This window comes from Podarcis filfolensis (assembly GCF_964270895.1).
Source record: "Podarcis filfolensis genome assembly, chromosome: 8".
Classification (NCBI taxonomy): Eukaryota; Metazoa; Chordata; class Lepidosauria; order Squamata; family Lacertidae; genus Podarcis; species Podarcis filfolensis.
The window spans coordinates 14,397,308-14,422,731 of record NC_139611.1 but is presented as its reverse complement, the minus strand read 5'-3'; the positions used below and the strand labels follow the sequence as shown (position 1 = coordinate 14,422,731).

The window sequence follows — 25,424 nt, the reverse complement described above, 5'->3', positions numbered from 1 at the left end:
TGAATGTTTATTTTATATTTGGACCTTTGAATTCTTAACTCTGAACTCTGGATTAATAACATTTTAGGAATCTTCCAGTACGGCCAATTCTATTGCTGGGATGGACACAGTGACCCCAGTCTATTTTAGGAGAGAGGGTGGTATGGGGTTGGGGGCAGATGAGATGGAGCTGCTTGGCTGTGGGTGTGTTGTATGCAGAAAGCATATGCTTCAATTCCCACTACCCACCTCCTTCAGTTACTAGTTTCTTGGGGTTGGGGCTAAATCCATGATGGGTCAGAGAAAAATGAGCGGTGGCAGGAACCAGTCAAAGCAAGGCAGATCTTAATTTTACTGTTGCGATGGAGTTTCTCACCTTACATGTTGCATTGAGGTGAGGAGCCAAGACAAGTGTGTGTAACGACTTGAGAAATTGCCCATAATAATAATAATAATAATTTATTTTTTATACCCCTCACCAATCTGGCTGGGTTTCTCTTAGCCCAGAGGTTTTGGACTTTTTCGAGTCCACGGCTGCCTTGACCAACTACATTCTTTCTGTGGCAGCCCTGTGAGGCTCAGGAGCCCAGCTATGTCACCCCTTGCCAGCAGAGCTGGCAGCCTCTCGTTCTTTTTCTGACTCATTCCCTTGTGGAGTGTTCCCTCTTCTCCTCTCCCCTCTCCTTAGGAGTCCTCTGGACAGGCGCAGCTGGCGTCCCTTCCCTAAAGAGAGGTGCCTCCTCATGTTGCCTCACAGGGAAGTACCTGGGAAGTACCCCCTGGCCAGTTCCAGAGGCACCATTCGCCTGGGGAGCTTGTAGCCAGGGGTGCTGCAACAAACAGCTGTGCAAGCCTTTGGGAGGCAGAGATGCAAGAAGGCATGGGGGGGAAGAGGAACAGAGGCCAGTGTTGCTCACGGCACCCTTGACCATCATTCAAGGCACCAAAGGGTGCCACAGCACCCTGGTTGAAAACCACTGCCCACCCAACAAGCATCATACATACATCACAGAAAGAGGCAGTCTTGTCTCCTGGCTTCTCTCTTGTCGTGATATGTGAAAATGCTTGCTGGTTGCCCTCTCCTGGCCAGTCTGAGCCGTTCCCTTGAAACAGTAAATACCTCAGTTCTTGAATTGTCACAGATCTACCCCTATTTATGTGAGATGTTTATAGCTTTTGAAGGATTTGTAAGTGAAAAGAACTATTGGGAAAGGTTTTTCCTTCAACTGCAGAGTAAATATCTGGGGTCATTAGGAGGGTTGAGATGGCTTCGAGATTGCTCTGTGAACTCAAAGAAAGTGTCTTTTTTTCCAGGGAATATTTTATAATTTTTGAATGGTGAAGGATTGTTTTTTCTCTAGGGTGCGGGTCTGCTATGTGTGCACCTTAAGATTTGTGTAACACTCATGCCAACTTTGGTTGCCCAGCGCCTGCAAGCCCCCTACTGTGACATCATAGAATGCTTGCAGTTGTGTGGTTTTTGTTTTTTTTTTAAAAAAAAAAACCACACCAGCAACTGCTCACCAGGAGCAGAACTGAGCAGCTTCTGTGAGTGAAGTGAAGAGCTGTTTCTCAGAAGGGGAAACCCTGGGAGAGACTAGGGTTCCAATACCTCTTTACTCAGCTATGCAGCTCACTGGGTGACCTGGGGCCAGGTTGTGGGGATTAAATGAGAAGGTGGGAACTATGTATGTCATCTAGAGCTCCTTGGAGTAAAAGATGGGATATCAATTCAGATGCCCTCAGAAGGTGGTGGACTCTCCTTCTTTGGAGGTTTTTTATACACAGAGGTTGGGTGGCCATTTGCAAGGGATTCTTGAATTGGATTCCTGTTTTGCAGGCAATTGGACTAGATTCACCTTGGGGTTCTTTCCAAATCTACAATTTTGTTCTATGATTTTGTATTGATTAGATAGGAAAGCGCTTCAAGACTACTCTGAGATGCCAGGTTGGATATAAGCGCCATAAATGAGAAAAGAGAAAGAACACGTCGGCCTGTGAATGACCCCAGGCAGCTGGTAGAAGGACTCGGACATAGAGGCAGAGGGAACCTGGAGGCTTCAGGACGAAGTTGCTGTTAAGCACTGGACGCAGTGCCGACTGGAAAAGGTGAGTGGCTTCGAGACTACTCTGAGATGCTAGGTTGGATATAAGCGCCATAAATGAGAAAAGAGAGAGAGACGTCAGCCTGTGAATGACCCCAGGCAAATGGTAGAAGGACTCTGACACAGAGGCTTCAGGACGAAGTTGCTGTTAAGCACTGGATGCAGTGCCAACTGGAAAAGGTGAGTGGCCGTCTGCAAGATCTTTCAGAGCTCATGAGATCTTGTGAGATTTCAGGAAGATCTCGCAAGATCTTGCTAGCCTAATACTGTTATTAAACCAACTAGATTTAGTAGGATTATGCGTAGGGTTTCCATGTTGGGTTGCAGCTAGCACTGTGGGCAGGATAAGGTCCTGGTACTTACATGACCTCCCACTACTGACATTGCTGGTGCTGGCAGGGTTGAGTAAGGTTGGCACAGTGCAAACACACTGGTGCAGCCAAACTGGTGCTCATGCCAGTGTGTTCACACCACATCAACCTCACCTCCTTCCTCCTCTACCTTCTTGTAAGCCACAGTGATGTCAGCGTTGGGAGATATGCTAAGTGCCACCCCCCACCAAATGCTACTTGTTGTGGGTGGCCTGTGATTTTAAAAGTTTCCACCTTCTGCCCAAGTAGTGTTTTCAAGTGGCCATTGTAGCTGTATACTGCCTATAATCCTGATCTCAAAGGTTATCCAGAACAGGCCAGGCAGTCTTGTTGACTTTTTCCAGACCAGTTGGCAGCAAGATTCTGCTGCCAAAATAGCTCCTTCTTCACAGCCTGGGCAGGCCATCAGCCTGTTACCGTATTTTTCGCTCTATAACACGCACCTGACCATAACACACACGTAGTTTTTAGAGGAGGAAAACAAGAAAAAAATATTCTAAACGAAACAGTGGATGTATGATTTTTGTGGTTCATGCTGTGGCCACAGACATGTGATCTGACGGTGAGTTTGGGGTAGCCCAATGCAAAAATCCTGAGGATCCATGTGGATCCGTGCTTTGTAACCACGTTTTAAGTGGGGAGGGAAGGAAAAGAACTCAAGGGACAAGGAGCACGCGTGGGGTGTGTGGAGAAGGATGCTGCTAATAATGCAGGAGAGGCTCCTCTCTGGCTTTGCTCCTTTAGAACAAGCAGGCTCTGCGTCTCTCCCTCCTCCCCGGCAAGGAAACCATGATAGTAACCACTCTGAGACAAATCAAGAAAAATTGTGACCAACACTCTCCCCCAACAAGCGCAGTGAGGTCAAAGCACACACACACACGCAGAGAGAGAACTGGCCCTAAAGTCACAGGGGTGCTGGGGGAGTGAACGGGAAGCAAGAAAAGGAGAAGGAGCCCTCACACACAGAGAGACACACAGAGTGTCATTCTAAAGTCGCAGGGGCGCAGGGAGAGTGAACGGAAGCAAGAGAAGGAGAAGGAGCCCTCACAGAGACACAGACACACAGAGTGTCAATTCTAAAGTCGCAGGGGCGCAGGGAGAGCGCAGGGGCGCAGGGAGAGTGAACGGGAAGCAAGAGAAGGAGAAGGAGCCCTCTCTCACACACAGACACACAGAGTGTCAATTCTAAAGTCGCAGGGGCGCAGGGAGAGTGAACAGAAGCAAGAGAAGGAGAAGGAGCCCTCACACAGACACAGACACACAGAGTGTCAATTCTAAAGTCGCAGGGGCCCAGGGAGAGTGAACAGAAGCAAGAGAAGGAGCCCTCTCACACACACACAGACACACAGAGTGTCAATCCTAAAGTCAGAGGGAGAGCGCAGGGGCGCTGGGAGAGTGAACGGGAAGCAGGAGGAGGAGAACGATAGCTCAAGCACACACACACACACAGCCCCTACAGTGGCTAATCCAAAATCGGACAGCAAAAAACTGCAGGCAGGGACAGAGAGCATGGGGTTGTTTTAAAGCAGCCAACCCCGCTCTGCTTCTCTCCCTCCTCCCGGCTAGGCTGGCTGAAAAGCTTTGCTGCTACTTAGCAGCTCAGTGGGGAGGAGAGAGGAACATAGAGGACGGGGTTGTTTTAAAGCAGCCAACCCCGCTCTGCTTCTCTCCCTCCTCCCGGCTAGGCTGGCTGAAAAGCTTTGCTGCTACTTAGCAGCTCAGTGGGGAGGAGAGAGGAACATAGAGGACGGGGTTGTTTTAAAGCAGCCAACCCCGCTCTGCTTCTCTCCCTCCTCCCCGGCTCCGCTAGCTGACAGGAGCCGCTTACTGTTTCAAAGCGAGCCACGGACTGCTCACAACTGCAGCAGATTCCCCCGCCATCTGTAGGCATTCGCTCCATAACACGCACAGACATTTCCCCCTACTTTCTAGGAGGAAAAATCTGCGTGTTATGGAGCGAAAAATACGGTATATACCTGCTGGGATTGACAAGGCGTATGACCCTCACCTGAATCTCATTTAACACAACAAAACATCAAACATTTAAAACTTCCCTAAACAGGGCTGCCTTCAGTTGTCTTCTAAAAGCCAGGTAGTTGTTTATTTCCTTGACATCTGATGGGAGGGCATTCCACAGGGCGGGCGCCACTACCATGAAGGCCCTCTGCCTGCTTCACTGTAACCTCACTTCTTGCAGTGAAGGAACTGCCAAAAGGCCCTTGGAGTTGGGCCTCAGTGTCCAGGCTGAATGATGGGGCTGGAGACACTCCTTCAGGTAAACTGGGTCTAGGCCAGAACAGCAAGAAATTATAATTAAAAGTGGGGTCCGCAACAAATGTTATGGTATGAAGTACTCCTGTTCAGATTCCAAAATACTAGCCCAATAGTCATGTCTTTATCCAAGATGCTCCATTCCATTCCACCCCCCTGTCCCAAACCAGTCAGCCAGTATTCTGAGCATGCTCAGTACTCATTGGGTTGTTTTGGGGTTCCACCTCCCACTTGATTTATATAAGCTTCCATGAATCTTGGAGTTCCCCCACTAATCTGTCAGCATCTGGTGTGAAGGGAGAGGATTATGGATGGTTACTAGCTTTGATGGCTATACTCTGCCTCCACAGTCAGAGACAGCAATGTTTCTGAATATCTGTTGCTGGTTGCTCTTGTCCTTGGATCCCGCTTGCTGGTTTCCCATTGGGAATCTGGTTGGCCACTGGGAGAACAGGATGCTGGACTAGATGGGGTATTGGCCTGATCCAAGGAAGGTCTTCTGAAATTCTGATATGTGCTCATTCTGCTGGGCTTGGCTACATAAAAATACTGAGACTCGGGGAATGTTTTTGCTGCTAGTGCATAGGATTCAAACCCCCAGGTCCAGAGGGAGTGCTGCAGGGGAGGAATGGGAGAAAAGGCCTGCCAGGGAGAGAGCTAATGCGGGGTGCAGCTCCTCTGAGTGCGGGGGGATTAGGCAAAGGTTGCACATGCTCCATCCCATCTTTTGCAACCTCTGCTTGCTCTAGCTGGCTTAATTCCCCCGCCAGTGTCCAAGTAGGTGTGAGATTAGTTGCAATGCATAGCAGAAGCCTCAGTTGTCAACTGACAATCAACCCAGGCTCTGTCTCTTCTTTTCCTGGAGCAAAGGTCACTCAAGGGTGCCTGCCATGACCCCAGAGCCCAGCAGCAATCAAGACTCAAGAGCTGGCGGCTGCAGACTTTCCAGCTAAGGGGCCAGGCTGGATACAGGGTTCTGCCAGCCATGAAGCAACCCAGCCTGTGGCTGAGAAACGCGAGCCTCACAGGAAAACTTCCTGAATCTCTTTTTTTTTTATAATATTTTTATTTTTTCCATATAAACACAACATACATAAACATACAAAGACAAAAACAAAACAAAAGAAAAAACATGTATCATTTCATATCCTAATTTCTTATACCTTTCTTCCCCGACTTCCTCATGCCTCCCTTTTCTGTATTCCAAATTCTTATCGATTGTTCAGCAAATCTTCCCTTATTTTAATTTAAATTTAGACTAATCTTCCTTATTCTCCTTGTCTTAACCATAGCTAATAGTAACCATTTACTTTCCAGTCCAACATCATTCTAACTTTCATTAATTTTGTAATATTTCTTTAGATAGTCTTTAAATTTTTTCCATTCTTCTTGCGCTGCTTCTCTTCCCTGGTTTCGGATTCTGCTCGTCATTTCTGCCAAGCCCATGTAGTCTATCACCTTCATCTGCCATTCTTCCAGTGTGGGTAGCTCTTGCGTCTTCCAGTACTTCGCAATGAGTATTCTAGCTGCTGTTGTAGCATACATAAAGAAAGTTATGTAGAAAGTACTGGATTCTAACAGTTCTGTCTCCAATTTTGATTTTTCCACCTGGAAGCCAATTTTACTGTCCAGTTTAAACGCTTCATTTATTTGATGATAGTGCAACCAATCTCTCACCTTCCCTTTTAATTTCTCAAAGCTCTGCAATCTCAGTTTGTCCCCTTCCTTTTCCAAAATTTCCCAGTATCTTGGCCACTTGGACTCCATATTTAACTTTTTAACTGCCTTAGCTTCCATTGGCGACAGCCACCTTGGAGTTTTATTTTCCAGCAAGTCTTTATATCTAACCCAGACATTTAATAGTGCTTTTCTGACAATATGATTTTTAAAACTTTTATGTGCTTTAACCTTGTCATACCACAAATATGCATGCCACCCAAAAATATTGTTAAAACCTTCCAAATCCAAAATGTCTGTGTTTTCAAGAAGCAGCCATTCTTTCAGCCAGCAAAAAGCTGCCGCTTCATAGTACAATTTAAAGTCTGGCAGGGCAAACCCCCCTCTTTCCTTTGAATCCGTTAATATCTTAAATTTAATTCTGGGCTTTTTGCCCTGCCAGACAAATTTAGATATGTCTTTTTGCCACTTCTTGAAACAATCCATTTTATCCATTATTTGTAATGCTTGGAACAAAAACAACATTCTTGGCAATACATTCATTTTTATAACTGCAATTCGGCCTAACAAGGAAAGCTTTAAATTAGACCAAATCTCCAAATCTTTTTTCACTTCTCTCCAAGTTTTTTCATAATTATCTTTAAACAAATTCACATTTTTAGCTGTCATATTTATACCCAAATATTTCACTTTTTTAACCACAGTCAACCCTGTCTCGTTCTGAAACCTATCTTTTTCTATCTGTGTCAAATTTTTCTCCAAAACCTTTGTCTTTGACTTATTCAATTTAAATCCTGCCATTTGACCAAACTCTTGAATTATTCCCAAAACTCTTTTCGTGCTAGCTTCTGGCTCTTGCAATGTAAGTACTAAATCATCTGCAAATGCTCTCAATTTGTATTGTTTAGCTCCGACCTGAATCCCTTTAACCAACTGGTCCCTCCTAATCATATTAAGCAAAACCTCCAGGACCGATATAAAAAGTAGTGGGGAGATAGGGCACCCCTGACGTGTCCCTTTTTCAATCTTGAACTCTTCTGTAACCACATTATTTACAATAAGTTTCGCTTTCTGTTCAGAGTATATTGCACCTATACCATTCTCAAACCCTTGGCCTACCCCCATCCCCCGGAGGTTCTTCAACATAAAACTCCAAGAAATGTTGTCAAAGGCTTTCTCGGCATCCACAAATATCAAAACAGCTTTAGTGTTTATGTTCACTTCCAGCTTTTCCAAAATGTCAATTATATTCCTTACATTGTTCGACAAATGCCTTTTTGGGAGAAAGCCCGCTTGGTCCCCATGAATCTCCTCCATCAAAACTCTTTTCAGTCTCTTTGCTAAAATATCAGCAAAGATTTTGTAATCCACATTCAATAACGAGATGGGTCGGTAGTTTTTAAGTTGAGTCTTTTCAGTCTCTGTCTTTGGTATAAGTGTGATATAGGCCTCACTCCACGTATCAGGTGCCCTTTTCCCCTCCATAATCTCATTACAGACTTCCTTCAAAGGCTGTATCAGTCCTTCCTTCAAAACTTTATAATATTTAGAAGTCAGTCCATCCGGCCCGGGGGATTTGCCCAGCGTCATGCCTTGAATGGCATCTTCTACTTCTTGTGCTGATATCTCCTGATTCAAAATTGTTTTACTTTCCTGCGAAACCTTTTTCAGCCCATTTTTCTCGAGGAATTGTTGTATATCCATTTCATTCTGCGGCCCTTGTGTGTAGAGTTGTCTAAAGTAGTTCTGAAAACAGTTCCTAATTTCCACTGGGTTGCTTATATTCTTTCCTTCCACCTCTATATTTATCACCGTGTTGAGTTTTTGTCTCTTCTTTATTTGCCAAGCCAATAACTTACCACATTTGTCAGCAGATTCAAAGGTCTTTTGTCTCATTTGTTTAATTTTCCACTCTAATTCCTGATTCATCAGTTCCATATATTGTGTTTGATGAAATTTAATTTCTCTTAAAATCTCTTGGGATTTTCGCTTCGATCTTAATTGTTTTTCCCCTTCTTTTATCTTTTCCAAAATTCTCTCCTTCTTCTCATTTTGCTTTCTTTTCTTTAAAGTATTTTGCTGAATCAAGAACCCTCTCATCACGGCTTTGCTTGCGTCCCATACTATTCTTTTTTCTACTTTAGACCTTAAGTTGATTTCAAAGTAGTCTTTCAAAGTTTTTTGGGCCTTCTTGCAGATCTCCTCATCTCTGAATAAGGTGTCATTCATTCTCCATCTGAAGGAACCAGTTGTTGTTTGCCTCATCACCATCTTTACAGCGTTATGGTCGGAGAAAGTTTTTGGGCAGATTTCTACTTTTTTTATGTTCGGCGCCATACTGCTAGTCACCCAAATTTGGTCAATCCTTGTCCATGTCATTTTGGCTTCAGAAAAGAAGGTTCCCTCTCTTTCTAATGGGTGTTTTGTTCTCCAAATATCAATCAAGTCCATATTGTCAGTCATTTCAAAAAAAGTCTTTGGTAGTCTTCCATCTTTTGTTATTACCTGTCTTTGTGCTTTGTCCATATTTGTTGAAACTACTCCATTCATATCTCCCATCAAAATTAAGTTGTAATCCATATGGTCCATCAAGATTTCATGCAACTTCTTAAAGAATTCAGCTTTCCCTTCATTTGGTGCGTAGATTCCCACTATCAAATACTTCTCTCCTTGGGATTGAATTTCAATTGCCAAATATCTTCCTTGATCATCTTTAAAAATTTGTTTCGGTTGCAACTTTTCTTTTGCATAGATCACCACTCCTCTCTTTTTTACTCTGTCTGAGGATATAAATTCCTGTCCCAGTCTTTTATTTATTAGTAATTTTCTATGTGCTCTTGTCACATGAGTCTCTTGTAGACAAATCAAGTCCAATTGGTCTTTCTTTAAGGCATGAAATATATTTTTTCTCTTTCTGGGAATGTTCAAACCGTTACAATTCCAGGTTAGAAGTTGCAGAGCCATGATGGGATTATTTACTCCTTCCTCCTACAGCTCCCTGTTTTTGTTCCTCGTCTGTCGGTGGTACCGTGTTCGTGTCCAGTGACGGATGCCCTTGTCCTGGAAATGTCTCTTTCTGTAGGTCTTCTTCGTGTTCTCCCAGGAACTTGTCTTTATCACTCACAGTCTTTATTCTTCTCTTCTTTCCCTTGTATTTAAAAGACAAGCCTTGGGGAAATTCCCACCTGAATGGTATGTAGTTCCTTTTCAGCAATATCACCAGGTCCTTGTAATGTCCTCTTGCGTCCAAGATACTCTTAGGGATGTCTTTAAAAATCTCAATATAAAAATCTTCAATTCGAAGGGTTGTTTGGTAATGCAGGTTCAGTATTTTATCTCGCTCCTCCTTTGATCTTAGAGTAATAAGACAATCTCTGGGTCGATTCTTCTTCTGTCTTGTTCCCAATCTAAATGCACTTTCTATCTTAAAATCTTCTTTCTCCAACTCCTGCTTCCAGAAATCAGAAAATTCTTTTGTCAAATAGTCCACCAAGTTGTCTCCTTCCTTTTCCGGCACAAGTCTAATCCTTAAATTCCTCTCCTTACGTTGCATATCCTGCATAGAGAGTGCCAACTCATACTCATCCAGTTTCTTGTAAACTGGTGGAAATTTTTCCTCCGCAGCAGTTGCAATTTCCTTAGCTTCCTCAGCTATCTTTCGTGTTGTAGATGAATTTTCCAATAATTTCCCAATTGCTTCTGCATTTGAGTTCACTTTGTTCCCAAGATCAGTTATACTTTTTGTATTTAAGTCAATTTTCCCAGAGATTTCTTCAATTTTTTTATTTGTTTCAGCAACTTGTACTTTAGTTTCAGCAACTTGTAATTTAGTCTCTGCGCCTTGCTTTTTTAATTCCTCCAAAGAGTCATTTATCTTCTCCAGTACCTTAGCAAATGATTCTTCTGTAGACATTGCTTTCACTTTTGACTTTGCAACAACTGTAGTTCCAGAGGCTCCTATTACAGAAGCCCTTCTTTGCATGGAAGGGTCAATTTTGTATTGTCTGCCAGATCTCAAGGTTGTTTCTTGTAAATCCCCTTTCTCTTTACCATCTGCCATAACAAAGTCTTTTAGTCAAGGTCATTCCCACACTTTGGAGCTATCAAACAAAAGTTCTCAGATTTTAAACTCCACTTGTTGCTGAAACAATTTGTAAGTCCTCTAGAGGGCGTAGAGTCAATTCTTTACTTCTCAAAATAATCCCACACTCTTCAAAAAAAAATAACAAAAGTCTTCCTAGTCCCTTCCAATTTTTCTTTTCTCTTTCAAGGGGATCCCAATCAATAGTGTCCTGTAAGTAACTTTGCAATGCAACAAAATCAATGTTTCAAGTTGGAAGTAGCCAAAGTCAAATTAGAGATACTTTTTAGCCTTCTTATAGCAACAGTCCTTAGCCGGTTCCTTTTCTCCGGCAGTCCGATCCCAGGTATAAGAGCAGCGGTACTTAATTCAATTCTTTTAAATTGGCAGGGAAACACTTTAAAATCTTCTTCCCCCCCCCTCCTGCCTTCGGGGAGGGAGTTCTTTGCTTTGGTGGTGGATTTCTTAATTCCCACAGATTTCCTCTCAAGCAGTTACAGCTAGAGTGCCTTTCGCTTTGATCTTGCTACAGAACGGAAAGCAGACTTCCTTTTTAGTGCTTGTCCGTCTCGGTGCCCAATTTCTTTATTTTTAGAGTCCAATTATATTTTAGCGGTCAATCCTACTCACGGATAGTTGTTCTTTTAATCCAATTTCACCAGAAGAAATCAGCGCTCTCCGCTAATGGCGACGCGGCTTCGCTTCGCAGGCTGGGTGAAGACGACTCTCAGCACCGCTCCAAAACCCCTCCGCTGCTCCGCAGCCTTTAAAAAGGCTATTTCGCAGCGTCGGGGGGGCGCAAAGGTGCCCGCCGAGTCTCCGGTTCACAGGCAACGCGCCTGTGATTTTTGAGGGTCCCCGCTTCGCCGTAGCTGACAGGACCCGAACCCACGAAGCAGATCTCTCCCGGAGCTCCGGGTGAGATCCGCCATTAAGCGCTGGCGCTAACCGGAAGTCAACTTCCTGAATCTCTAGGGCGTGAGCCTGGATGCACAAGAGCAGGAGCCTCAAAAGGTTCAGTCAGGGAGTGGATCACCTGGAGCTGTCAGTGGTCCTGAAACTCAGAACACAACATCACCACCAGCATTTAGTGCCGCTTAGCTCATCTCTATGAGCTGCCTGCCCAGTTCCTTGCAACAGTCTTGTCTTGGAGCTCCATTTAATCCTCTTGCGCTGTCTGCTCAGTCTTGGGTGGCAGAAGTTCTTGGGGTGGTGGTGGTGGTGCTCAGGCAGAGAGAGGGGTTTTTCCCTATCTTCTCTTCCTGAGATCCTTTCAACTGGATGCACTAACCACTGAGCTACGGCCCTTCCCCAAACAATCTCTTGGTGACATGCAGCAAGACTGAGAGTTGTGCAGCTCTTCTGATGTTTGTGGATTCCCATCACACCAGCCAGCATGGCCAATGCTTGGACAACTGAGTGAACTAATCACGCTGTAGAGAGAGGGCAGAATTATGTACCTTCACCCAACAGAGGATGGTTGAGGAAATGAGGATGATGTCTCATACCAAGTCAGACCATTGGGTCCATCTAGCTCAGCGTTGTCTATCCTAGCTGTAATTGCCCACACAGGACATTCCCAGTCCCAGTGCTTTTTTCTGGGGGGATGCAGGGGGACACATACTCCTAAACATTTTGTGAATCTAAGTTTGGCCTCATTGAGGGGCAGTATTTCAATATGAGTAGGAAAATGAGATTACCCCTAAACATTATTTTTTTTTAAGAAAAAAGGCAGATGCCATTGATGATTGGGACCTTTTGCATGGAAAGCTGGTGCTCTGTCACTTAGCTATGGCCCTTTTGCACGTCGAGCTGAGACAAAGACAGCAGTGTTGGGAAAGGGAGGTTTAATACGACCAAATTGGCAATCTCTTTCCTCTGTGCTATTTTGAGAGAGAGCTGATCCACTGGGAAGGAGGGAACAGCGTCCCCAACTGTATAAGAAAGCCTTCCATCAGCTTGCAGCACTCACTCGATGAGAGCCGGCCTTACCCATAATGCGTTGCTTGTGTTCCAATTTCAGTGTGTGAGACACAGCTACAGATGCATCTTGAGATAAGATGGATATGGTTTCCTTTGTTTTTTAATCAATGCCCATTTCATTCTCTTCCATTAAAAATAAAGAAAGAAAGAAAATAAAGAAAACCCTGCCAGGCGGAGGCCTTTTGCCTATAGAGAGAAAGAAGTGCAACTTTTTATAAGATTGCAGGGAATCCAGTGGTGTCTCCAGGGCAGGGCTTGATGAGGGAATACTGTGTCCACTTCTGGGCCCCACAATTTAAGAAGGATGTTGACAAGCTAGAACGAGTGCAGAGGAGGATGAGGAAACCAAGCCTGATGATGAACGGTGGAAGGAGTTGGGTAGGTTTAGCCTGGAAAAGAGGAGACCGAGAGGAGATTTGATAACCATCTTCAAATATCTCAAGGGCTGTCACATGGAAGAGGGAAGAAGCTTGTTTCCTCCTGCTCTGGAGGGTAGGACTCAAACCAATGGCTTCAAGTTACAAGAAAGGAGATTCCGACTGAACATCAGGAAGACCTTTCTGAGGGTAAGAGCTGTTCAACAGTAGAACGGTCTCCTTTGGGAGGTTGTGGACTCTCCTTCCTTGGAGGTTTTTAAGCAGAGGTTGGATGGCCATCTGCTATGGATGCTTTAGCTGAGATTCCTGCATTGCAGGGGCTTGAAATAGATGACCTGTGGGATCCCTTCTAACTCTACAATTCTATGATGCTTTGTCCAAGAGTCCCAATCAGCAAAATTTTGCAGGAGGAATCTCCAACATGCGTTTTGCTGCTTGAGATGGAGAAGCGAAAGCTTATCCATGATCCTGGCTCCCAGTTCCCATCTTGCTCCAGACTGAAGCTCATGGACAAGGCATTCATTTCAGAACGAATGACATTTTTCTTTTTGTGAAACAAGTTCATGCACACACCTCTGCTGGATGGTGGACCTTTCAGCCAGTTAACATGAGAACATGAGCGGAGCCCACTGGATCAGGCCAACAGCCCATCTAGCCTGGCACCCTCTTCTCACTGTGACCAACCAGATGCCTGTGGGAAACCTGCAAGCAGAACCTGAGCCCAACAGCACTTTCCCCTTCTGTGCCAGAAGGTCCCCAGCATCTCCTAGTGGAACTGAGATTGCCCCTTGGATGAAACCCTGGGGAGCTGCTGCCAGTCATTGCAAGCAGTACTAAGCTAGATGGAGCCACTGGTCTGATTTGGTATAAGACAGCTTCCTATGTTTCTAATTTCAGCTGCTAGGAATATCATTGGATACAACCTTTATGTATCTAAGGAGGGAGGGCTGGGGGGAAATAAATAAAGAAGGGAATTGAGATGAATAGTGAAGCTCCAGTCCAGGATGATTATCCACCTTTGGGGCCAGCCTGATCACAGTAGGCAGAATCCGACCCTTGTTTTGAACTCATGCATTTTTTAAGGCGGCAGTTTACAAGAACGGAAGCAGTAAACCACCGTTCGAGGCACGAGCGGTGTTAGTGTTAAGGGTGCTTGTAAGCATATTGGCAGGAGCTGTGATAGATGAGTCCCGCCGGCAGTCTAGCGATAAGCGGGGTGATGCATTATTTATAGCGGTCCTTCCCCTCGATCGGCCCGGCGCATGGGGAATGGCTCGAGCATGCCATGAGGAATGAATGAATTAAACAATTAAGGGCTGCTGGGGGGGAACTAGACGCTCAGGGGAGGAGGCGATTGGAGCACCTGTGGTGTCTCTCTTTGCGATCTGTCTCCCAGCAGGGCTGCCTGAAATCCTGGAGGTCGCTGCTGTCGGTCAGTGCAGACAGTACTGAGCTAATATGGAGAAATGGTTCGAGCCAATAGCCGATCAGAAGGTAGGCAGTTCGAATCCCTGTGACGGGGTGAGCTCCCGTTCCTCGGTCCCTGCTCCTGCCAACCTAGCAGTTCAAAAGCACGTCAAAGTGCAAGTAGATAAAGAGGCCCTGCTCCAGCAGGAAGGTAAACGGCGTTTCCGTGCGCTGCTCTGGTTCGCCAGAAGCGGCTTAGTCATGCTGGCCACATGACCTGGAAGCTGTACGCCGGCTCCCTCTGCCAATAAAGCGAGATGAGCGCCGCAACCCCAGAGCTGGTCACGACTGGACCTAATGGTTAGGGGTCCCTTTACCTTTACCTTTAATATACAGCAGTGTCCCTATGTTGCGAGTGAAGGGCTCACTGGGAGGGCATCTGTTTTGCCTGCAGCAGGTTCAATCCGCAATATAGGACTGGAAATGTCCCCTGCCTGAAACCCTGGAGAGCTGCTGCCCGTCATTGTAGACAATATTGAGCTAGATCAGCGGTTCTCAACCTGGGTCCCCAGATGTTGTTGGACTACAACTCCCATCATCCCTGAGCTCTGGCCTTGCTAGCTAGGGGTGATGGGAGTTGTAGTTCAACAACACCTGGGGACCCACAGGTTGAGAAAGGCTGAGCTAGACGGACATATGATCTGACTTCATTTAAGGCCGTTTTCCATGTTTTAAGGGAAGGATGGTACATCTGTAGCAGAGTATGTTTCACATGCAAATCACAGAAGCATAGAGCTGGAAGGGCCCCCAAGGGCCATCTAGTCCAATAAAAGAAACTTAGCTAAAACATTCATGACAGACAGCCATCCAGTCTCTGCTTAAAAACCTTCAAGGAAGGAGAGTCTACAACCTCCCGAGGGAGACCGTTCCACTGTCGTACAACAATTACCCTCAGAAAGGTCTTCCTGATGTCTTCTCTTTTCCAAACTAAACCTACCCAGCTCCTTCAACCATTCCTCATCAGGCTTGGTTTCCAGACCCTCCTCTGCACTCATTCCAGCTTCTCAACATCCAAGGAAGGAGAGTCCATGTATTTGTTGTTGTTGTTGCTGTTGCTGTTGTTGTTGACCCTAGGATCCCAGGGCTGGTCACAGCAATTTAAACCACAACATTAAAAGCAGTTTGAACCCTCTGCATTTCAGGGGGTTGGACCAGATGAGATCCCTCCCTATTGTATGATTCTATGAACTGCAGTTGCAAGATCAGGGTGTCTCCCAAATGCGTATGAGCAGAATGTGATGGCTTTATGAACAAACCCCATTCAGAAGTGAAGTCAACTGGAAGCATGCCGATTGGCCCATCCTAAATTCATACAGTACTGGGCTGGGTTGACCAATGGCCTGACTCAGTTAAAAGAGAGATCTGTGTGCCTGCTGTCGCACGCATGCACAAAAAGGCTGGTCAGTCACAGTACAATTGCCCTTTAATTTGTTAATAGTGTGGCATAATGACTGACGGCGTCCACATCTCACCGACACATGGAGAACCGATTAAGATGACAAATCGCTTTAATTTGCTCAGGGAAGAAGAACGAGCTTCCAGGTCCTGTTTGGCCCTAGCTGAAATCCTGAAGTTGCAGTGAAGGAGCCCATCAGCGAGGGCTATAATTGGGGATGGAGGGAAGCTGTCATCAAGAGACATTATTTCCTGGACATTAGCAGAGCACAGGCGGCCTCCGGAAATATATTTCCTCTCCCCCACCTCTCTCTTTCTCCCTCCCCTCCAAATCCATTAGCAGGATCGGTGTACTGCTGGCAGAGGGGACGGAGGCTCCTCTTGGGAGAAATTCTTAGCTTCCTCCATTAGTGCCTTTCATTTCTTGGTAATGTTTCCTTTTAATGGTGTATTCATAAAGTCCTCACTGCGTGGCAGGAAATGTTTTGGTCCTCGCCTGTCAGGAGGGAGATGGAGGCAGGATGTAGGAAGGAGCGGAGAGGACTTTTAATGCAATTACGGGAGAACGGTGAACATAAGGATGGATCAGGTGAAAGGGTGCCCATCACAGGGGCCAACCGGATGCATGCAAGAAGCAAACATGACCCAAGCACAAGAGCTCTCTCCCCTCCTGTGGTTTCCAGCAACTGTGTTGTAGAAGCATTGCTCCCTCCAAGCTTGAAGATAGAGCAAAGGCACCATGGCTAGCAGCCATCGAAGCCTTCTCTTTATGACTTTGTCTAATCCTCTTTTAAAGCCATTTAGGTGGGTGGATATCACTGCCTCCTGTGGGAGCAAGTTCCACAGCTTAACTCTGTGCTGCATGAAGATTTTAAAAATCCTGCCTCGAATCTTCCAACAGAAGGTTCTGCGCCTGTGGGAAGAGGTTAAAGGTAAGAGGTAAAGGTAAAGGACCCCTGGACGATTACGCCCAGTCAGAGGCGACTGTGGGGTTGCGGCACTTATCTCGCTTTCAGGCCGAGGTAGCCGGCGTTTGTCCACAGACAGCTTTCCGGGTCATGTGGCCAGCATGACTAGACCGCTACTGGTGCAACAGAACACCGTGACAGAAGCCAGAGCGCACGGAAACGCCATTTACCTTCTTGCCACAGCGGTACCTATTTATCTACTTGCACTGGCATGCTTTCGAACTGCTGGGTTGGCAGGAGCAGGGACAGAGCAACAGGAGCTCACCCCGTCACTGGGATTCGAACTGCCAACCTTCTGATTGGCAAGCCCAAGAGGCTCAGTGGTTTAGACCACAGCGCCACCCACATCCCCATATAAATTCCATAGCTTATGCACTGAGCGAAGAGAGACTTTATTTTACCTATCTTGAATCTTCAAACATTCAACCTCATTGGATGTCGGAAGACATGAGAGAGGGATAAAAACTTTTCTCCATCCACTTTCTCCACCCCATGCATAATTCTATAAATGTCTATTGTGTCACCTCTTATTTACCATTTGTCTAAATGGAAAAGTCTATCCCCGTGGTCATTTTGGCTGCCCTTTCCAGAACCTTTTCCAACTCCACCATATCGTTTTTGAAGGTCAGGAGGCCAGAACTGTCCACAGTCTTCCAAATGCTGTAAGTGTGTTACTAATATCCTCAGTGGCAAGGATAGCCAATGTGGCATCCTCATGGATCACACCTCTTGTTGGCCGTAGCCAGCATGGCCAATGGCAAGGGGTGATGGAAGTTGGAGTCCAGCAACATGTTTGACTAGTAGAATTGTAGAGTTGAAAGGGATCCTGAGGGTCACCCAGTCCAGCCCGCTGCAATGCAGGATTATGCAGCACCTGTCCCATATGGGGATTGAACTTGCAACCTTGGCATCATCAGCACCATGCTCTAACCAACTGAACTAACCAAGGCATCATGCTGGTCTAAACTACTGAGCTTCTTGGGCTTGCCAATCAGAAGGTCAGCAGTTCGAATCCCTGTGACGGGGTGAGCTCCCATTGCTCTGTCCTAGCTCCTAACAACCTAGCAGTTCAAAAGCACGTCAAAGTGCAAGTAGATAAATAGGTACCGCTGCGGCAGGAAGGTAAATGGCGTTTCCGTGCACTCTGGCTTCTGTCACGGTGTCCCATTGTGCCAGAAGTGATTTAGTCATTCTGGCCACATGTCCTGGAAAGCTGTCTGTGGACAAATGCTGGCTCCCTCGGCCTGAAAGCGTGATGAGCGCCACAACCCCATAGTCGCCTTTGACTGGACTTAACTGTCCAGGGGTCCTTTACCTTTTACCTTTAGCCCTGTTGGAAGAGCACAAGTCACAATGTGTGTGCCTTTCCGAAAAGGGCAAGTGAAATAATTGAAGGCCACCAACTTGGATGGCGTTGAAAGAGGATTGGACAAATTCATGGCGGAGAAGGCTACCAAAGTCTTCCTACAAGCAATTCACTGGCCTCTGTGAGAACAGGATGCTGGACTAGATGGGCCTCTGGTCTGATGCCACAGAGCTTCCCTTACATCCTCGGCTGAATTGGTAACAGAATGAACCTTTTTCAGAGTAAAGAGGAAACGCCGAGTCTCTGTGCGCAGCTGATTGGTATTCAGCAAGATCCTCAGGTGCTTAATAGGAAAGCAACATAAAACCACAACAAAACAAAACAAAGCCTTTATTAATTTCCCACCCCCTTCCCTGCAAAGTTCAGGAGCGTGAGAGTAATCACAGTATCGAATCATCACCATCATAATCATATAAAAGGCCCTCTGTCGAAAATAGTCTGTTAAGGCTCCCGGAGAGTTCAGCGGGGAAAGATTGCATTAAGATAAAGTAGATTATAACACCGGTGGACATTCAAGCCTGTCATTGTAGGGCGACTCGCATTGGGAAGTCCCCAAAGCTGCTTTTAAACATGGGCAGGGGGCTGTGGCTGCTGGTAGGGGGGGTGGAATGGAAGGTCTATAAAGGCATGTTGGGATATTGAGGTGGAAGAAGGATAATTTTTAAAAAAACGTTTGGAACACTGCTGGAATGAAAAAAGAGGGATTGAGAGAGCTATGGCGCTAGTCATGATGGCTTGGCTCTGCCTCCACAGTTGGAGGGGTCAATATTGCTGAATCATGGGTGTAGCCGGGGGGGGGGGCAGGGGGCAGCTACCCCCCCAAATCAAGTGAAGAAATAAAAAAATAGTTAACTAAAAGTAGAAACAGTCAGAGTATTTGAAATTGGAATGCTCGCTGAGGCTACTTGTAACGCAGAATGCTCATTCCGTACCTCGCAGAGAGTTAGGACCTGACTAAGGTTGACAAAGCGAGACACGGGTGGCGCTGTGGTCTAAACCACAGAGCCTAGGACTTGTCGATCAGACGCGACGGGGTGAGCTCCCGTTGCTTGGTCCCTGCTCCTGCCAACCTAGCAGTTCAAAAGCACATCAAAGTGCAAGTAGATAAATAGGTAAACAGCGGGAAGGTAAACAGCGTTTCCGTGCGCTGGTCTGGTTCACCAGAAGCGGCTTAGTCATGCTGGCCACATGACCCGGAAGCTGTACGCTGGCTCCCTCGGCCAATAAAGCGTGATGAGCACCGCAACCCCAGAGTCGGCCACGACTGGACCTAATGGTCAGGGGTCCCTTTACCTTTAAGGTTGACAATGACAGGGGAGCACCTCAATGGACTTAATGAGTTTGCACAGAAAAAATGGAGGAATTTGAGAAGTAAGTGCTGAAAGGGTTTTCAGCAAATCCAGGAAAACTTGTTTTAGTTTAGATTAAAAAAAAATGAAAAAAGGCATGCTGTTTGTAATTTTGCAAAATATACTCAGGAACTTCATGAAAGGCATTCCGTGATGTTATTTTTTTTTTTTTTTAAGGTAACTTCATGGTTTTCAGATGACTGAAGATTTTGACAGATTTTTTTCTGAGCGCTTGGGGGTCAAAAGAAAGAAATTTAAAGCAACTGTTGTGGAGACATTTCATTTTGAATCTGCTGAACAGAGACAGATGATGGCAGGTGGGTTTCCTGCCCCCACTAACATAAATCCTGGTCACACCCATGTTCTGAATACAATGTTTATTTTCCCTGACATGTTGGAAAACTGTGTAAAATGTTTAAATATTGGGAGGTTTTCTTTGTGAGGTGGGAGGTGTGCTATTTTTTAAATGTATTATTACTACTTTCTTTTGAAATTTTGCGCCACTAAGAATTTTGTGCCCAGGGCAAGCACCCCTGTTGCCCCGCCCTTGTCACACCACTGATCCCTGCTGTCTCTAGGTATGGGGTGGGGAGAAACCCTGCCTGAAACCCTGGAAAGCCACTGTCAGACAGAGTAGGCAATACAGTGGTACCACAGGTTAAGTACCGTATTTTTCGCTCTATAAGACGCACCAGACCATAAGATGCACCTAGTTTTTGGAGGAGGAAAACAAGAAAAAAAATATTCTGAATCTCAGAAGCCAGAACAGCAAGAGGGATCACTGCGCAGCGAAAGCAGCAATCCCTCTTACTGTTCTGGCTTCTGGGATAGCTGTGCAGCCTGCATTCGCTCCATAAGACGCACTCACATTTCCCCTTACTTTTTAGGAGGGAAAAAGTGAGTCTTATAGAGCAAAAAATATGGTACTTAATTCATTCCGGAGGTCCGTACTTAACCTGAAACTGTTCTTAACCTGAAGCACCACTTTAGCTAATGGGGCCTCCTGCTGCTGCCGGGCCGCTGCGGCACGATTTCTGCTCTCATCCTGAAGCAAAGTTCTTAACCTGAAGCACTATTTCTGGGTTAGCGGAGTCTGTAACCTGAAGCGTATGTAACCTGCAGCGTACGTAACCTGAGGTACCACTGTACTGAACAATGGACCACCTTGGCTCAGTGTAAGGCATCTTCCGATGTCAGCCCCATAGTGAGCTGGGTGTGTGAATGCCTTCTCCTGCCTCCCTCTCTCTTGCTTCTCGTGGGGCGGAGTCTGTGCTGGTTGTAAAGTGTTAGCAAAGCCCAATTTGCCTCTGCGCTATGTCCCTCCGCTGAAGCGTCTCCCATATTTTATGCATCCGGCAAGAGAGGCCTGCAGAAACTGTATTAAATATAATGCGTTTTTGTCAAGATTAACGGTAATGCACGCAGAGCGAGAGAGGGAGAGAGACTGGGCGGAACGCCCTGGCGGCTGATATGCACATCCTCCAAACGATCTGCCGACGAGCTCGGAGACGGAGGCAACTAGGATGCACCGAATGGAGAAATATGTGCCACGGAGGCACAGGAAGAATGTGGGAAACCCACCCCTGAATATTTTATGCCACTGAGCCAGCTGGTGGACGTATGTCTAGTGCCCAGGCTGACTTATGCTGTCAGGTAGTTTGATACGGTCTTGAGGGGCAAGAAACTGCCTAGAGAACAAACAGGCCTCTGCATTGAGCAGAAACGGACGAAAACATCCGAATAACAATAATGAAAGGAACATAACAAGCCGTAACCGAAACCTGAAGGCCTGGGTGGAAGGCGGAGATTTTCTGCATGCAGAGAACAATGGGATTAAAAAATGCGGCTTCTTGATAGCTCAGTAGCTAGCATAATCTCAGCTGGCTGCCTTTTTAAAAGGAAAAGAAAAGAGAAAAGATAGAAAGCAGTTTATTTTCAGGACATCAAAGATCATTTTGTTCCCATTCACAGCATAACAGGAGAAGGTTTGCATTTGCTGGGGTTCCTATGGGTAGCCAGAAATGGCCAGATGTTAGGCTCTCCCCCCTCCTCATTTAAGCCCCACAACTGTGAGGTAGGTTAGGCTGAGAGGCAGTGACCATAGCTGTCAACTTACAGATTTGAAAATAAGGGACCAGCAGCCTCGAAAATAAGGTATCAGCAGCCAAAATAAGGGATTTTAGTCAACCAGCTGAAATACGAAGTTAAAAGGGACCAGATAATTTTGGAGAGCAGCACCGGTTTTTAGCCCTTCGTTTCCAGAGGTTGCTGCTCAAGACACCAGCTGATGAAACACTGCAATTAAATAACTTCAAGCAGCAACCACTTTTCACGCAAAACGAAGTCCAAGCTACAAAGATGCTGCTGCAGTTCTGTATCTTTTCTCTCGTGCTCCATCTGCAGCTCTCAGTTCCATCAGGCGGGGCGGGAGGAAGGGGGGGGGGGGAAATAGCGCCCGAAGTAAACCCGCAGACCAGACCATCTATGCTAGTCTACCACTACAAATCTATGGGATAAGCGCTTGCGGTCCTTCCTCCGCTTTCCCCCTCTATGGTTAGCCCTTGGAACACCTGCCTGCGCCTCCGCCTCCTCCTCCTCTCTCTGACCTGCTTTCTCTATGGTTGCCCTCGCTCTCCTCTCAAGGCTCCCCAGCAATTCATAGGCTGCCCATCTCATCTGGGTCCTTCGGTGGTGCAGCCGCAGTACGGCCTAGCGGGAGCGGCGGGGACGGGCAGAGGGGAGGCCCCAGGCAGAGAAGCTCAGTTCAGCGGTCGCAAGGAGGATGATGGCGGAAGGGCCCGAGACTCCTGCCAGTGCCGGTGGGGAGGGGCTCCCGGGGGCTGAGGCTGGTGAGAGGAGGCTGGAGGGGGCGCGGACCGGGCAGCCAAGCAACACAGTTGGAGCCTCACTCCTCCCTGGCCAGCAGGGAGGGAGGGAGAGGAGCTGCTTCCTTAGAAACACGGGAAATTTAGGGGACATCATCAATAAGGGACAGCAGCGGGACATGGCGCTGGGATAAGGGAGTTTCCCGCCAAATAAGGGACGGTTGACAGCTATGGTAGTGACTGGCCCAGCATCACCCACTGAGTGTTGTAGCTGAGTGGGGATTTGAACCCTGGTCTCCCAGGTCATGGTCTGACACTCTAACCACTACACCACATTGAATTGCTAAACAATGTTATAATATTGGGGAAAGTGTTATATTGATTAGTCCATTGATTAGTGAGGCTAAAATGCAAAAATGCATTATATTGGGGCAGGGTTTTTGTGTGTGTGTGTGTGTGTGTGTGTGTGTGTGCGTCCGCACACACACACACACAATGTGGGTGAATTTGAATGAGGACTTATATTGCAAACTGATGTGGGACTGTGGAAAACTGAATTTAAGATTGGGAAAAAGAGGAAGAAATTGAAATTGGCAGATTCTTCTATCCCTACTCAGTGTAGACCCACTGAAATAAATGGACCTGAACTAGCCATGTTTGTGTGGGGGTTTGCAGTCAAAATAACAGCACATTCTTACTGTTTAGTAATTCTAGGCACTAGCAACCACAGAGCTGCAAATTACTAGACAGGTGGATTGCAAAGAAAAGCAATGTAACTGTCAGAGACAGAGCTCTATGTGATGTCACTTCCCTTGAGTTACCTGGCGGGAAAAAGACAAAAGATTTTAATTTTTTCTGCTGCCTCAGAACTCATTCTTTCTTCCCACCATGCTTCTGAGGCAGACAGATGTCCATGTGGTCTCCGCTCCAGTGGAGAGTCCATTTTTAAAAAACTCAATTATGTGTTTTGTAATCTAGAAGTAGAATTTGCCCGACTTATTTTGGTTACTACTGCTGCTGCTGGAATTGAGTGCAAGACTTTATGTAAGTAAACACTATTTTTATGCTTACTTTACAATCTGCTACGTGAGTCTTTTATTAAGAAGGGAAAAGGGGGAAAATTCAGACTGTTACCACAGCCTGGCTAAATAAAAATAAGATTATACAGCCTAGTTTCAAAGTTTCCAGTTTAATGTTGCAAGGGGTGGTGTTTTAAACTCTGCTAAGTGTTAAACACTTAACTGATTACTTTAAATGTTCTGCACACACATGCAACAGGGAGAATAATTGTAAGACAATATATCCCATCCTACCTACAAAATCCATCATTTCAATGGGTCTCCTCTGGGTATAGGACTAGCTTTGGATACAAACCTTGCGTCTCTTTCTGGATTGAGTATCACGTAAGATGACTGATGGGTTTCTAAAACCCTTCCTCACCAGCATCCCTTACTCGTACACCATCTTTCTCTCCACTCTCTGAAATAATGACATGATGCACTGAGTGCCCCTGCTGCTCACATGTGCCGCCAGAAAATTGCTATATCAGGACTGCGCAGCTGGAAAGAGCTCAGGGTTTGCTGGAATGGCCCAAAGCTAATAAACATCATAGCTGGGTTTCTGTAAGCCCTGTGTTCTCTTGTCTCCTACCTGTACATCATCTCCATTTTGGGAATAGGAAAATGGTATACAAGGCATTCATATCACTCTAAGGCTCCATCTGCACCATGCATTTAAAGCACTATGGTTCCACTTTGAACAGTCATGCCTTCCCCCAAATAATCCTGGGAAGTGTAGTTTGTTATGGGTGCTGGGAATTGTAGCTTTGTGGGAGAGGGCTAAACTCCAGTTCCCAGGTTCCTTTGGGGAAAGTCAAGTGCTTTAATTCTTCACCCTTCCATTGTTGGAGGCAGCAATGCCTCTGTGGAAGCAAAATGTACGGTTCTGGGATCAGCAAGGCCTGAGCTGGTTTCTGTCTTAAAGCCACATTTCCCTTAGAGTGGAAAGAAAGGTCAAAATGAAGGTGAGTGAGAGGTGGAAGGAAGGATGGAATGTTTGAATGCTATTGACAAGCAATGCTCCTTTCCTGAAAAGCTACTTTCTTGTTTCTTATTAACCAGGTTGCAATAACTTTGTTATTCCTATATGTAAGCAGAACACCCTGTTGATCAGCTCAGAAGATACGTCTAGCTTGAGGAGACGTTTGATCTGCTAATCATAATGCAAAGCCTTGAGTTCCTTCCACACCTCTGAATAAAAGTGGCTGGAAACCACAGTGAGGGGAGTGCTCTTGTGCTTGGGTCCTGAATGCGGGTTTCTCTCATGGATATGATTGGCCACGGTGAGAAGAGGATGCTAGACTAGGTGGGCGATTGATCTGATCCAACAGGTTCTTCTTACGTTCTTAAGAAAGCCCTAGTTATAATCACTCATTAGCCTGAATCCTGGAAGGTTAGAACCCCTTCACATTTCTAACAAAAATGACAAAGGTTTTGGGGAAAAGAAGACCTGAAGGGCTTCCTCTGGAGAGTTTGGCTGTATGCCAAAGTCATCCTTGTTGACTTTGCGCAATTCCACAGGGAGCTTCTATAAAATATTGTCCAGGTAGATTATAATGGAAGGCAGTGATGGCCACCAACTTGGATGGCTTTGAAAGAAGATTTGACAAATTCATGGTGGAGGATGAGACTTTCAATGGCTAGTAGCCACAATGGCTATGTTCTACCTTCACTGTTGGAGGCAGTATACCTCTGAATACCAGTTGCTGAGAATCACATTAGGGCATATGGTTGCCAACTGTAAGAACTATCTGGAATCACTGTTCACTATGTCTGTTTGCGGACCACTTCAGCAGCGTTTGACATCATAAAACAAAGCTTTATGGCTTGTTTTCACCAGATAAGAATCTGATCCATTGCTTCTTTCAGAGACTTGCATAGTCTACAAAGACTTTCAGAGACTTATAGGACTTATGTTTATTTGGTTCTATGTTTTCAAGAGAATCCATCAAGAGTGCACGTTTTATGACTTTCAGAGATTTATAAGATTTCTGTTTATTTGGTCTTGCAGAGAGTGCATATTTCATATATTTCATATTGTTCAGTGTTCCGTATAGATTATATAAAGTTTATATTGACATTGCATTGTTGTACTTGGTCATCGTGCTGCCTTGGATATTACTGATGATTTTTTGCAACACAGGGGTTTAAT

The 25,424-nt window shown here is 45.8% G+C and overlaps 1 long non-coding RNA gene across 2 annotated transcripts; it reads left to right on the top strand.

Annotated features, from left to right (window-relative positions):
- The first annotated feature begins 1,492 nt into the window (after positions 1–1,492).
- LOC310769604 lies at positions 1,493–25,224 on the top strand. Of its 2 annotated transcripts, none has more exons than XR_014551729.1 (4): positions 1,493–1,656; positions 1,892–2,088; positions 23,193–23,258; positions 24,794–25,224. It is a non-coding gene; the product is annotated as an uncharacterized lncRNA (long non-coding RNA). The 2 variants fall into 2 exon arrangements; XR_014551730.1 differs by lacking the exon at positions 24,794–25,224 and adding an exon at positions 19,567–19,706 and having other exon boundaries at positions 23,193–23,790.
- The last annotated feature ends 200 nt before the right edge of the window (positions 25,225–25,424 follow it).